Source organism: Thamnophis sirtalis, unplaced genomic scaffold (assembly GCF_051295495.1).
Source record: "Thamnophis sirtalis isolate CommonGarterSnake01/CBP01778 unplaced genomic scaffold, rThaSir2_p1.2 scaffold_4, whole genome shotgun sequence".
NCBI lineage: Eukaryota > Metazoa > Chordata > Lepidosauria > Squamata > Natricidae > Thamnophis > Thamnophis sirtalis.
The window spans coordinates 100173753-100186123 of NW_028261384.1; positions in this window are offsets into that span (position 1 = coordinate 100173753).

Genomic DNA, 12371 nt, shown 5'->3' on the forward strand with positions numbered 1-12371 from the left:
TGCTTCATCTACAGGTTTCCCTCCTTTGCAACCGGTTGGTTCAGGCCAGAGCTCACTCCAGCATTAGCTTTCTGGGCCATGCTTTGAAATCTCCACCTTCGGCTATTACAGATGATAAAGCTTTGCCTTTTGAGAAAATTCTGCCCATTTTTTTTATTCCAGGGGGAAACTTTGATAGACCTTGGCTTGGACAATCATTAACTATGCAACTTTCGAATCTTGCTGATTTGGGGCATGGGTGAATCTTCCTAGTCCTCAAGTAACTGGAATAAAAATAAGTTTAAAGGCTGAGATGCAGGTGGCTCAGGAATGAGCTTCAGGACAGCCAAAGTAGGATATTTTGTTTCAGGCCTTGCAGCAAAAACAATGTCATCTGGGAATGGAACCGACAGCTTTTTAGATATGGTACCAATTGGATGGAAGAGTCTGTTTAGACTCTTCTAGTATACCTGCTAAAACTCTATATATTATTTTCTTCTGCCTGATCTTGATAACTTGTTTTTACTCTTAAATATATTTTATTTTAATTTCATGGCTGTTCTTTTAGCTGTTTTAGTTTTATTTATGTATTTGATACATCACCAGACCAACTCTGGACTTCTTTTGTAGAGTTTATTTTTGCTTACATTTTATGCCGAGGTGGGTTCCTACCAATAGGAACACATGCTTGCCACACCCCTGAACCGGGTCCCAGGTCCACGCAACATCTTTTTTTTAACCTTTTTAAATGTTCTGCGCATGCACAGATCTATTTATAGGTAACTGGGCATGCACACAAGAGAAGTGTGTACATGCAAAATTGTGCACGCACTGAACCGGCAGTAATGCCGGCAGAAACCCATCCCTGATTCTATGCCTTTTTATATTGTTTATATGGACTATAAGGTTGGACCATAAGAATGGCTGAGCACCAAAGAATTGAGGCCTTTGAACAATGGTGCTGGAGAAGACTCCTGTGAGTCTCTTAGACTGAAAAGCGATCAAACCAGTCAATCCTAGGGGAGATCAACCCTGACTGCTTTTTAGAAGGCCAGTTCCTGAAGATGAAACTCAAATACTTTGGCCATCTAATGAGAAAGAAGGACTCACTGAAAAGCCTAATGCTGGGAAAGATTGAGGGCAAAAGAAGAACGGGACGACAGAGAATGAGGTGGCTGGATGGAGTCAGTGAAACAGTAGGCATAAGCTTAAATTGACTCCAGAGGATGGTAAGGACAGGAACACCTGGAGGACACAACTTCGCAACTAACAACAAAAACATATTGTTTTTATCTTTTCAAAGAAAAAATGTATAGACTAACAGAAATGAAGGCATTAAATATAAAGCATTGATTTTACAATTTAAATTTCCAGTTGGCTTTCTAGTTGCTGTGTGACGTTAGAGCATATGAGCCAACCTCACTGAGATTTTCCTAATTAAGATAGGAAAGAAAAGAACAAGAGGACAGTGAAAAGAAAGCACTTGGATTCTTTGCAATGTTTTGAATTGGGGGGGGGGGTCAGGGAGGACTGCAAAATTGGTCCAAAGAGCTAGACAGTGGCTGTGCCCAGTTGGTAAAAGTTTTGCACTCTTTCTATGTGTCCACATGCACGAAACAAGCCAAAATAGTAGACTTCAGTCACATGATGGCACCTGCCATCTTAACTTTTTATGACATGACATCCATGTTAAGTTTTATTTATTTATTTAATGACATTTGCATACCTGCCTGCCTGCATAATGTTTCATTTTTTCCAAAGAAATAAAATTCTGCATTTGCCGCGGGTGGTGGTGAGGGGAGGAGATATATAAGGGAAATACAGATAGTGTGTTTGACTTACGACTGAAATGGAGCCTGCCCATTATGGTTGTATGTTTTGTTGTAAAGTGTGCCATCATGTGACTGACATAATTTACAACCTTTATTTGCAGCCATCGTTAAGCATATGCCATGGCCATAAAGCAACTGCCATAGTTGTTAAGTTAACACTGCAGTCATTAATCGAACCCATTATTCAATATGGGGCGGTTTTTGCCCAAACTGGAAATAAATACTGGTTTTTTTTTTGGCAAAATCTCAATTGTAGCCACATGATCAAGGGACGCTGCAAGTGGCGTAGACTGAATGCTTGAAATGTGATCATGTGATCACCAGGAAGGGCATCTGTCGTAACTTTAGAACTGGATTGTAGGTACTTTTGGGACTTCCGTAACGTCAAATGTTTGCTGTCATAAGTCAAGAACTATCTATACAAGAGGAAAACAATTTAATGATACAACACAGAGGCCACAAAAGGATACTAACAAAGTATAGTTATCTCATTATAAATCTGTCCTGTGGAAATTTCTTAACCCCTTCTATTTAAAACTAGCTGTTGTTAATATGCCAGTGCTCAAATTAAAGGCATATGGGATGAAGAGCTTTTCAGTTGAGTGCTTTTTAACCACAGTTTTTGCCATTTTTCAGAGAAAAAATGATTTAGTTAAAATAAGTTAAATAGTTAATAGTTAAAATTTCAGTATTAGCTAGTCCTTCTTCAAGAAATTCAGACATTGGGGCATGCCAATATATTGTTAAATGAATTAAAAGAAACACACAAAGACCTTGTTCTGAATCAAGCAGACTTATTTATGCAAGTTAAAATTCAAGATCGTGCCAGTTGGTGTGATGGAGTTGTTTGATTTTGAAATGAATGAGCTGAAAATGTTTGGGAAGAGAGGAAAGATTTCAAGTCACTGCATTAATGTCCCCCCCCACACACACACACACCATTAAGGCTACAAAAAAAACCTAGGAGAAGAATGCAGGCCAACAGTGAGCAGGTCGGAAGTATTTTGGTCCTGCCCAACCGGCTGATCAAGGGAGTCACTTTGATTCCTCCCTGTATTTGTTTTGAAATAACAAGCTAGAGGGGGAAAAAAGATCTTCCACACATACATTGGGCAATGGAGATTGTATCTCCAGTTACACTTCAACGGAATTATACAGAGCTTGGAAAAGGGTGTGATAATAGATGATTCTCAAGGTCAGAAAAAACTTTCCAAACGGATAACTTTAAAGATGATTTCTATGGTAAACCCTGTGAACGGATGTTCTTTTGGAAAGAGATGACTTTTTCTTTGTGTTTTTGATTTGCACATGCGCTATCCTGGCTTGATAGATATCACGAGATGGAATGTAGCTTCACGTTGCAGGCACCTATTGACTAATCCCTAGGAAATCTCCAGTGAAAGGCAGGTCATCACTTTCACTCTTTGTTTCACTAACCCCTTTTTAAAGTAACAAATGTGTTGCTCAAATAGGGATTTTCCCTTCGAAATGATTTATATATCAAAATGCATACAGCTATCTTATCTTTTACCCCTTCCTCCGTCAAATTAGAATTCAGGCTATTTACAACACAGCACAGTACTATTTCTACTAGGTAACATTGCATTCAGTAGGCTTACTTCCAAGTTAGTAAGCATACAGTGAACCAGTTCAATATTGCATGCTGGTTTGTAATAAATTTATGGTAGCCTGAAGGGACCATTCCCTTATATAATTTGAGTTCAGTACCACAATATATGATAATGAGATGATTAAAAGGTATGAAATACAGCCAATATATTAACATTTATGGTTTGGTTGAAGTACTGTTTATAGAGCACTATATAATATATATATTAGCCTCCAGAAGTTTCTGGCTACTTGCAAAGGAGCACTAAATGCTAAAGTAGATAGTTTAATTCAGCACCCTGAACCAATCATCTCAGCCACAAGTTCGCACAATAATTGATTATCAAGATCTTTGTCAAATGTATTTTTTTTTCATGTGAAATTGACATTATTTTTTATGAAAATATGATGATTAACTGGGATAGCCAGATGCAAGAAAGGACAAGCTCTACTAAATTTTAAGAGTTGCAGACAAGAAATTAAAATCACATTTAGTTGAATGACAAGCTTTACCTGCTGAAATTCCCGCTGATGATGATTCAAAGTCACAGAAACACTCAGCTCTTGTCTTTTTTTCTTTTGCAGTTTACTTAGTGCTAAAATTTCATGTCCCCAAAGATTTTGCCTGCTATGAACATAATTGATTGGTGTGGCATCCTTGTCATTATTGTATGGGTATATAAGTTCACTGAGGTAACTGAACCATTATTAATAGCCCTAATCCTAACCTATTTCATGAGGGAGAAAGTATGAAAAATCCACAATAAATGGATGTAATCATTTAATTTTCATTTTTAAGCAAGGAGGTTGTTAAATTAGTCATTCCCAAATTTATGACTTTTTGCCACAGTTGTTAAGCAATTTGTTGCAGTTATTAAGTGAATCTGGCTTTTCTTGTTAGCTTTGCTTATTGGAAACTGGCTGGGAAAGTCACAAATGGCAATCACATAATCCTGGAATACTGTAACCATCCTAAATACATGCTAATTGCCAAGTGTCTGAATTTTAATAAGGGAACTAGGGATGCTGTGACAGTTATAAGTGTGAGAACCAATCATGTCACTTTTTCAGTGCCATCTAACTTTAAACTGTTTCTAAACAAGTGGTTGTAAGTCAAGGACAACCTATGTATCATCCAAAACATTCTAAGGCTACAAAATCTAGGTATTAAAGTTCTCATAACCCATTAATGTTGTTTGCTATCACCTAAGTCATCACCTAAATGTTTGCTGTCCAGGTATAATAGTCCTACCCATCCTATGCAAAATTTCAAAGTATTTCTAGGTGTTTTCCCTCAGAAGCTTGAGAAAATCATTAATTAGTACAAAGGGTTTTTTTGTGTGGGTGAAAGAAGTTGGAAAAGATGATTTGCCCATCATAATCAATTTCTTTTTACACTAAGTAGTCACAGTGGAACCCATAGGTTTCTAGTATCCTTTCCTGAACTTGATCCTCACTTAATCATCTTTGGAGAAGTAAACCTAATGAAATGGAATAGTTCAAAATGACTTGTGACTTATGCTTTTGGTGGGTTGACATTAAGTCTGGATGGCATTTTATTGGCTGGATTTATCCAAGATGCTCAGCTAAAATATCATTCATGAGTTCATTGCTCAATATAATTAGCAAGCTTAACCAATGTGCTCACATTTTTAGTAATATTCCATGAGAATTCAAGCAACTGAATTAGTTTAATAAATACTTATTAATTAATAATGGGCTAGTTTGTGCATACACAGCCATTAGTTGTGTTAGCATATCAAGTTGTTGAATGCTTAACTATGATTTATCTGATTAAACTACAGTAATCTAGGATCCTTCAGGCCATAGTTAATAATCAATAGTGACTCAGTTTACACAATATCCTAAATCTGAAACAAGTAACCACATTTTGATCTAGCAAATTATGTGAACTCATATTTTCACGTAGATTCTTATGGGACAATGGTGCATTCCAAAAAGTCCTATAGTCAAGAATGTCTTGTAATGGAAAGAATTTTCAAAAAGATTTGCAAATGTTTTTTTAGTATTTTTCAACAAAAAAACCAAAAATGCCTTCCTTCTTTGGAAAAACGTATTACGGAGTATAATTTTGTGCATATACAGTGCATTTTGGAGCCATCTCCACCAAAGCAGCAATTCATCCCACTTCTATAATTAAAAGAAAGTGCTCTTCCATGGCATACTCTACAATCTCTCATTTTAGCACCATTTATAGCTTTAGAGTGCTGCATTAAAATTGGTTTTCTGAGTATTCATTTTTCCCTATTATGAAGACTTTTTTTTTGTGGATGAGTTAGCATTTTAAAGTCATCATGATCATGATCGTCATATCTCATACAACACAAGTTCTATCTTTTAATGCTTTGCCATAGTGGTATGATAGCAGACCAGTTTGATCATTCTCCATTGGTTCAAGTTGGATGACGTTAAATATTCACACTGAGCTTTGAAGGTGGGCATGAAACATCTGAGGATTCCAAAAGCATCGAGAAAATGTTGGAAACTCTTGTAATTCAAATTCCACAGAGGCTAATTCAAAAAACCGTTCCCAAATATTCTAGGAAACCATGAAAAAAATTGTTTGAGTTTATATTTTGCAGTGAGCCATCATGAGGTTTATTTGATTCTGGCTTAGTGTAATTGTATTCCAAAACCATAGTGCATAGATTTTGGTTCCTGGATCAGTGTGTTGTGTGGATTAGCCCTCACACAGGTAGTCCTCGAATGGCAACCACAACTGATCCCAAAATTTCTGTTGCTATGTGAGGCAGTTCTTAAGTGAGTTTTGTTCCATTTTACAGCCTTTTTTTTCTACAGTTGTTAAGTGAATAATTGCAATTGTTAGTTGCATGGTTGTTAAATGAATTCGGCTTCCTCATTGACTCTGCTTGTCTGGCATTCCCAAGAGGTTATAATATGACCCAGGGACAACGCAACCGTCATAAATATGAACCAGTTGCCAATCATCCGAATTTGGATCACATGACCATGGAGATGCGTTATGGTCGTAAGTGTGAAAAATGCCCATAGGGCACTTTTTTCAGTGCCATTGTAACTTTGAACAATCACAAAACAAATGGTTGTAAGCTGAAGACTTCCTGTATTGCAAGGTTCATTCATTATAATTTCTTAAGTAACTTTAATAATCAAGTTGTATAGGATTTGTTGGTTTGGCATATGTGAAAACAAACGTAATAGTTTAGTCTATGTATGAATGAATGAATGTAGCCACTATAATACATTTCAGTTTTATAGAAATGGAATTGCAAACAAAGCTTCTACTATTAACTCAATTTTATGTCAATAAATTGACGATGACAGTATCAACTTTAGCATTTACATAGATATTCTTCATGACGATCTAGCACTGACTTTTTCTTTCCAGTGCTTTCATCACCATGTATTTGAGTTCATCCACCTTGTCTGATCATCCTCTTCTACTTTTTCCTTCCACCTTTTCCAGCATTAAAATCTTCTCTTGGACTCAGTTCTTCACATAATGTATATGAATTAGGTTAAGTGGATCTACCATGTATGGCACATGTGAGAATTCTGGGTTGATTTGTTCAATTCAAATCAACTCCATTTCTTTGATTGCTTGGCTGTCTATGGTATCCTCAGGAATCTTCTCCAAAATTTAACTGCATGAATACAGGTAATCCTTGAGTTACAACAGTTTGTTTAGTGATTGTTCAAAGTTATAATGGCACTGAAAAAAGAGACTTATGACTGTTTTTCACAATTGCCACCTTTGTAGCATCCCCATGTGATCAAAATTCAGATGCTTGGCAACGGATTCATATTTACGATGGTTATGGTGTCCCAAGGACATATGATAATCTTTTGCAACCTTTTGACAAGCTGTCAATGCGGAAGCCAGATTCACTTAACAGGTATGCTACTTAACTTATCGATCACAGTGATTCACTTAACAACTGTGGCAAGAAAGGTCATAAAATGGGGAAAAACACACTTAACAAATGTCTCCACTAACAACAGAAACTTTGGGATCAATTGTAGTTGTAAGTTGAGGACTACCTGTAGTCCTTCTATCCTGTTTCTTTAGAGTCCAACTTCTGCTTCCATAGACTATCACAGGGAAATCTTTGTTTGCGCTGTTCTGATCTTTGTTAATATGGACACATAATGACAGCTGGATACCTTTTAGCAATGTGAAGTTACATAAAAAATATAATTGTGGCTAAAAAGTTTTGTTTGGCTTAGAACTGACATTATGTCTTCATCAGTGGTAGGTTCCAGATCCCGTTGCAACCGGTATGGTGCAAAGGGGCCCAGCGTCCACCATAGGAATGTGCGCAGCGTGCATGCGTACTTACCGTGTGTGACGCTTTGGAACAGCCATGCGACGCTCTAGCTGCTCAGTGGAGCATCACGCAGGCGCCTTACGCTCTGTGCATGTGCACGGAAGCCCCACGGAAGCCCCAAAGAGCTCAAATACAGTAATACGGTAAGGACGGTGGGCAGGTGGGTGGGCCCTCCGGAGCACCATACCAGAGTGGTACTCGGTGCTCCTGGAAGGCACCAGTACGCCTGTACTGGGGCGTACCAGTCATAACCCACCACTGTACTTCATGGATGTATGCGCATTTATTTTTATATGTTTTTTGAGGATTATAGACATATACCCACCTACCCTCATGTATATATTTATGTAATTATTTGGTGACTTTTAGATGTCATGTTAACCAGCTTATATACAATATTTACTCTGAATTTAAAATATTAGAAATATTATTAAAAGAAAACTGTGTTTTAAAGATGTGCAAAGTGACTTTTTCTTTGTCACTGAAGCATAGGCGTCCTTTCTTAACCACAAAGATGCCCAGCTGATGAAACATGTAATGTTGGAAAACAAGCTTTACATTTTCATACTTTCAATCACAATGTTGCTTGTACGTATTTAAGTCTTGGCTCTTTGAGGTAGATCAAACTTAGGAAATTATGAATATTAAAACTATTTTTATTACAGGGTTACAGTAACAGAATCTTGTAAGTCTGAAAACTCCTTCCAACTCCCTACCTTTATCTACAAGTGAGCTAGGGAGGATCCTATCTGCGATGTTTTTTTCAGATTACATTTCTGCTTTGGACACATCTGATCATTGTTTTGCTTGTGTTCCTCTTGTTCCTCAAGATTATTCTCAGAACCTATTAGACTAAGAGATGGAATTGGCATTGCAGCGTCTTGGCATACATCACTTGTGGACACTCGGGAAGCTATTCTTGTCTTTGCAATGTTGCAGCTCTGCAGAGTTTGTTGTTAGTGAATTCTTCCACTGGTAGGAACACTTGTCTCACCCATCTCTGGACATCTATCTAATGTACTCCACTCTGTCTCTCTGCAGAGAATTTCAGTGTCCTGGTAATTGCATATTGATTTTTTTTTTAATATACCTCCCCACTCTCTGCCACCATATGTAACTATTGTTATAGTTATTGACAAAAGGGCCTGGCTACAAAGATGCATACAGTACATGTTGCTCTTTTAATAACAGAGTTTACACAGAGTGTTGAAAACTAAAAGGAAAAGATGGATTGACAACTCTCCTTTTATCAGCAATCACTCAGTTTTTCTACAAAACAGAGAAACGCTACCAATAGGTAAATGTCTTTGGAGATTCTTAGCCATCCATTCAGTCAAAACAGAAAAAGCTTCTTGGATGAGAAGCAAAATGTCTCCAAGGAAAAACAATGAAAGGCCAGTTGCCTTTTGAAAAAGCACTTTTGGGAAGACTCACAATAGACACATTCCTAAATAGGAGGGAGACGGGGAACCCCCTACAGGGTAAGGCTGAGGAGTATGTTCAGTTCTTGGCGGACAAAGTTGCTCGGTTTCGATCGGACCTGGACTCCACTCCTGCAGATCCAGCCGAGACACAAGGGAACGATCTGGCAGACCATCTCTGGGTTGAGTTTCAGGATGTTGCCTCCGGGGATGTGGACAAGGCTATGCGAGCTGTGAGTGCCTCCACCTGTATACTGGACCCGTGTCCCTCCTGGCTGGTTGCCAACAGCAGTGAGGTGACACGAGGCTGGATCCAGGCGGTTGTTACCGCCTCTCTTCGGGAGGGGTACTTCCCCACCGCACTTAAGGTGGCGGTGGTGAAGCCCCTCCTGAAGAAACCGTCTTTGGATCCAGCAGTTCTTAATAACTACCGTCCAGTCTCCAACCTCCCCCTTTGTGGGAAAGGTTGTTGAGAAGGTGGTGGCCTTCCAGCTTCAGCGTACCTTGGAGGAAGCTAACTATCTTGACCCCTTCCAGTCCGGCTTCAGGCCCGGTTACAGCACAGAAACCGCTTTGGTCGCATTGACCGATGATCTCTGGAGAGCCAGAGATGGAGGCCGTGCATCCATCCTGGTTCTCCTTGACCTCTCAGCGGCTTTCGATACCATCGACCATGGTATCCTTCTGCGACGACTGCGGGAGGTGGGGGTGGGCGGCACTGTTTTGCAGTGGTTCTCCTCCTACCTCTCGGACAGGTCGCAGTCGGTGTTGGTGGGGGGGCAGAGATCGTCCCCGAGGCCCCTAACTTATGGGGTGCCGCAGGGTTCGGTCTTATCCCCACTACTATTCAACATATACATGAAACCGCTTGGCGAGATCATTCGGAGGCACGGGATAAAATACCATCAATACGCGGACGATACACAGTTGTATCTGTCCGCCCCGTGCCAACTCAATGAAGCGGTGGACGTGATGAACCGGGGCCTTGAGGCTGTTAAAGACTGGATGAGAGCTAACAAACTGGTACTCAACCCGGAAAAGACCGAGTGGCTGTTGTGTTTTCCTCCCAACAATTTGGCTAATGTTCCATCAATCAGGCTGGGGGGGCAAAATTTATACCCCTCAGACAGGGTCCGCAACTTGGGAGTCCTCCTGGACCCACAGCTGAATTTTGACTATCACTTGTCAGTTGTGACCAGGGGGGCATTTGCCCAGGTTCGCCTGGTGCACCAGTTGCGGCCCTACCTGAACCGGGAGGCCCTCACAACAGTCACTCGAGCCCTTGTGCTCTTTAGGCTGGAATACTGCAATGTGCTCTACATGGGGCTGCCCTTGAAGAGCATCCGGCGACTTCAGCTAGTCCAGAATGCAGCCGCGCGAGTGATCGTGGGCGCACCGCGGTTTGCCCACATAACACCGATCCTCCGTGAGCTGCGCTGGCTACCTGTTGATCTCCGGGTGCACTTCAAGGTCCTACTTACCATCCACAAAGCGCTCCATGGTAGTGGGTCTGACTATTTGAGAGACCGCCTTCTGCCAATTACCTCCCTACGTCCCATCAGGTCGCACAGGGTAGGCCTCCTCCGAATTCCATCCGCCAGTCAGTGCCGACTGGCGACTACGCGGAGGAGAGCCTTCTCAGTTGCAGCTCCGACGCTATGGAACAATCTCCCCGTGGAGATCCGCACCCTCACCACCGTCCAGGCCTTCCGCACGGCCCTTAAGATCTGGCTATCCCGTCAGGCCTGGGGATAGGACTTTACTCTCTCCCTGCCCGAATGCCGAGTGAATGTTGTGCTTTTATTGTTAATTATTTTCACTCACATTTTCTTTTATGTCTTGTCTTGCACTCCCCTCCCTCATTATTGTAAGCCGCCCTGGGTCCCCTCAGGGAAAAGGGCGGCCTATAAGTGTTTAATAAAACCATTAAAAACCATAAAACCATCCTAAGGTGCATTGGGAAAATGAGGCATGCATTCATTTGTTTATGATATACAGATGATAGGATTTTTATACTTGTAGAAGTTACAGCGGCTTCAGATATGGGGTTTGACTGAAGTTTGCTTTCTTCCTATTCGTCTGCTGAAGGGAATACCAAATGACTCATGGTGGTCCCTGCATGATCTTAGAGTTCTGAGATCAGTAGTAGAAGAAGAAAAGATTGAACTGGATTTGAAGCCTGAAGAAGGTGGTGAAGTCAGAATATGAAAATACTCTTATGTTACCTTGGAGAGCCTCCTCACAGCTTAGAAAATTATTCAACTCATAGGATGTTCTCCTCTCCATCCTTTCCAGGTTTAATTTTTTTAGTTTAAACTTGGGAAAACAGTGTGTTTAGTTTTGTTCCTAGCTATGGTCCCTTCCCCACTTTTCAAATGCTTATTCACACATTACCTGTTACCACCCAACTAGAAAAGGTTTAAAGCAGAACTGCATGATGTACATATATTTCCAGTTACTCTCAGTGAATAGTTTTCTCCATTAAGCCTGGATAATACACCTTTTACTTCATGAGATGAAGTCACCATCAACCAGCTCAATCAAGAGAATGATCCCTTTGCTTTGGGCAGTCTTCCAAAGCTGGGTGGGAAATATTGGAGGAAAAACAACAACACACACCATTCCAGCATTTGCATACAATCAAATCCTACATTTAGATCCTTGCATGGATTTGAGACTGTACTTCTGTGATTTGACTTGAAAGTGATAAATCTAATGGATTGTACTTTAAATGTGTGTGTGTTTTTGGGTGTGTATGTGTGTGTGTGTGTGTGAGTGTGTGAGAGAGAGAGAGAGAGAGAGACCAAACAATGGAATGGTTTTTCAATTTGGATTTTAGCATACAATGTTATTCATTGCATTCTGCATATAGGCTTTGGTGGCTAAGCCAATATATTGTGTTACTTGTGTAGTTTGTCCTTAATCGCATCCACCACCACCCCTAAAAAGGAGTCTGCAGAAGAGTAGATGTGGAGATCTGGATTGCATGTGGTATTTGGGGAGGGGGAGGGGTGTAGTAGTCTGCATCCATTTTAGCCCTTTGCCCCCACAAATTGCAATGGGGAAATTCCCCAACTCTTCCATCACGTTTATATTTTGAATGGGCAAGAGTATATACTCTTACTCTGAGTCTAGGTAAAACTAATTGCCACTTTTCAAATTGATTACCTGATATGTTAAGTGTATGTCAATTAGCAATTTCC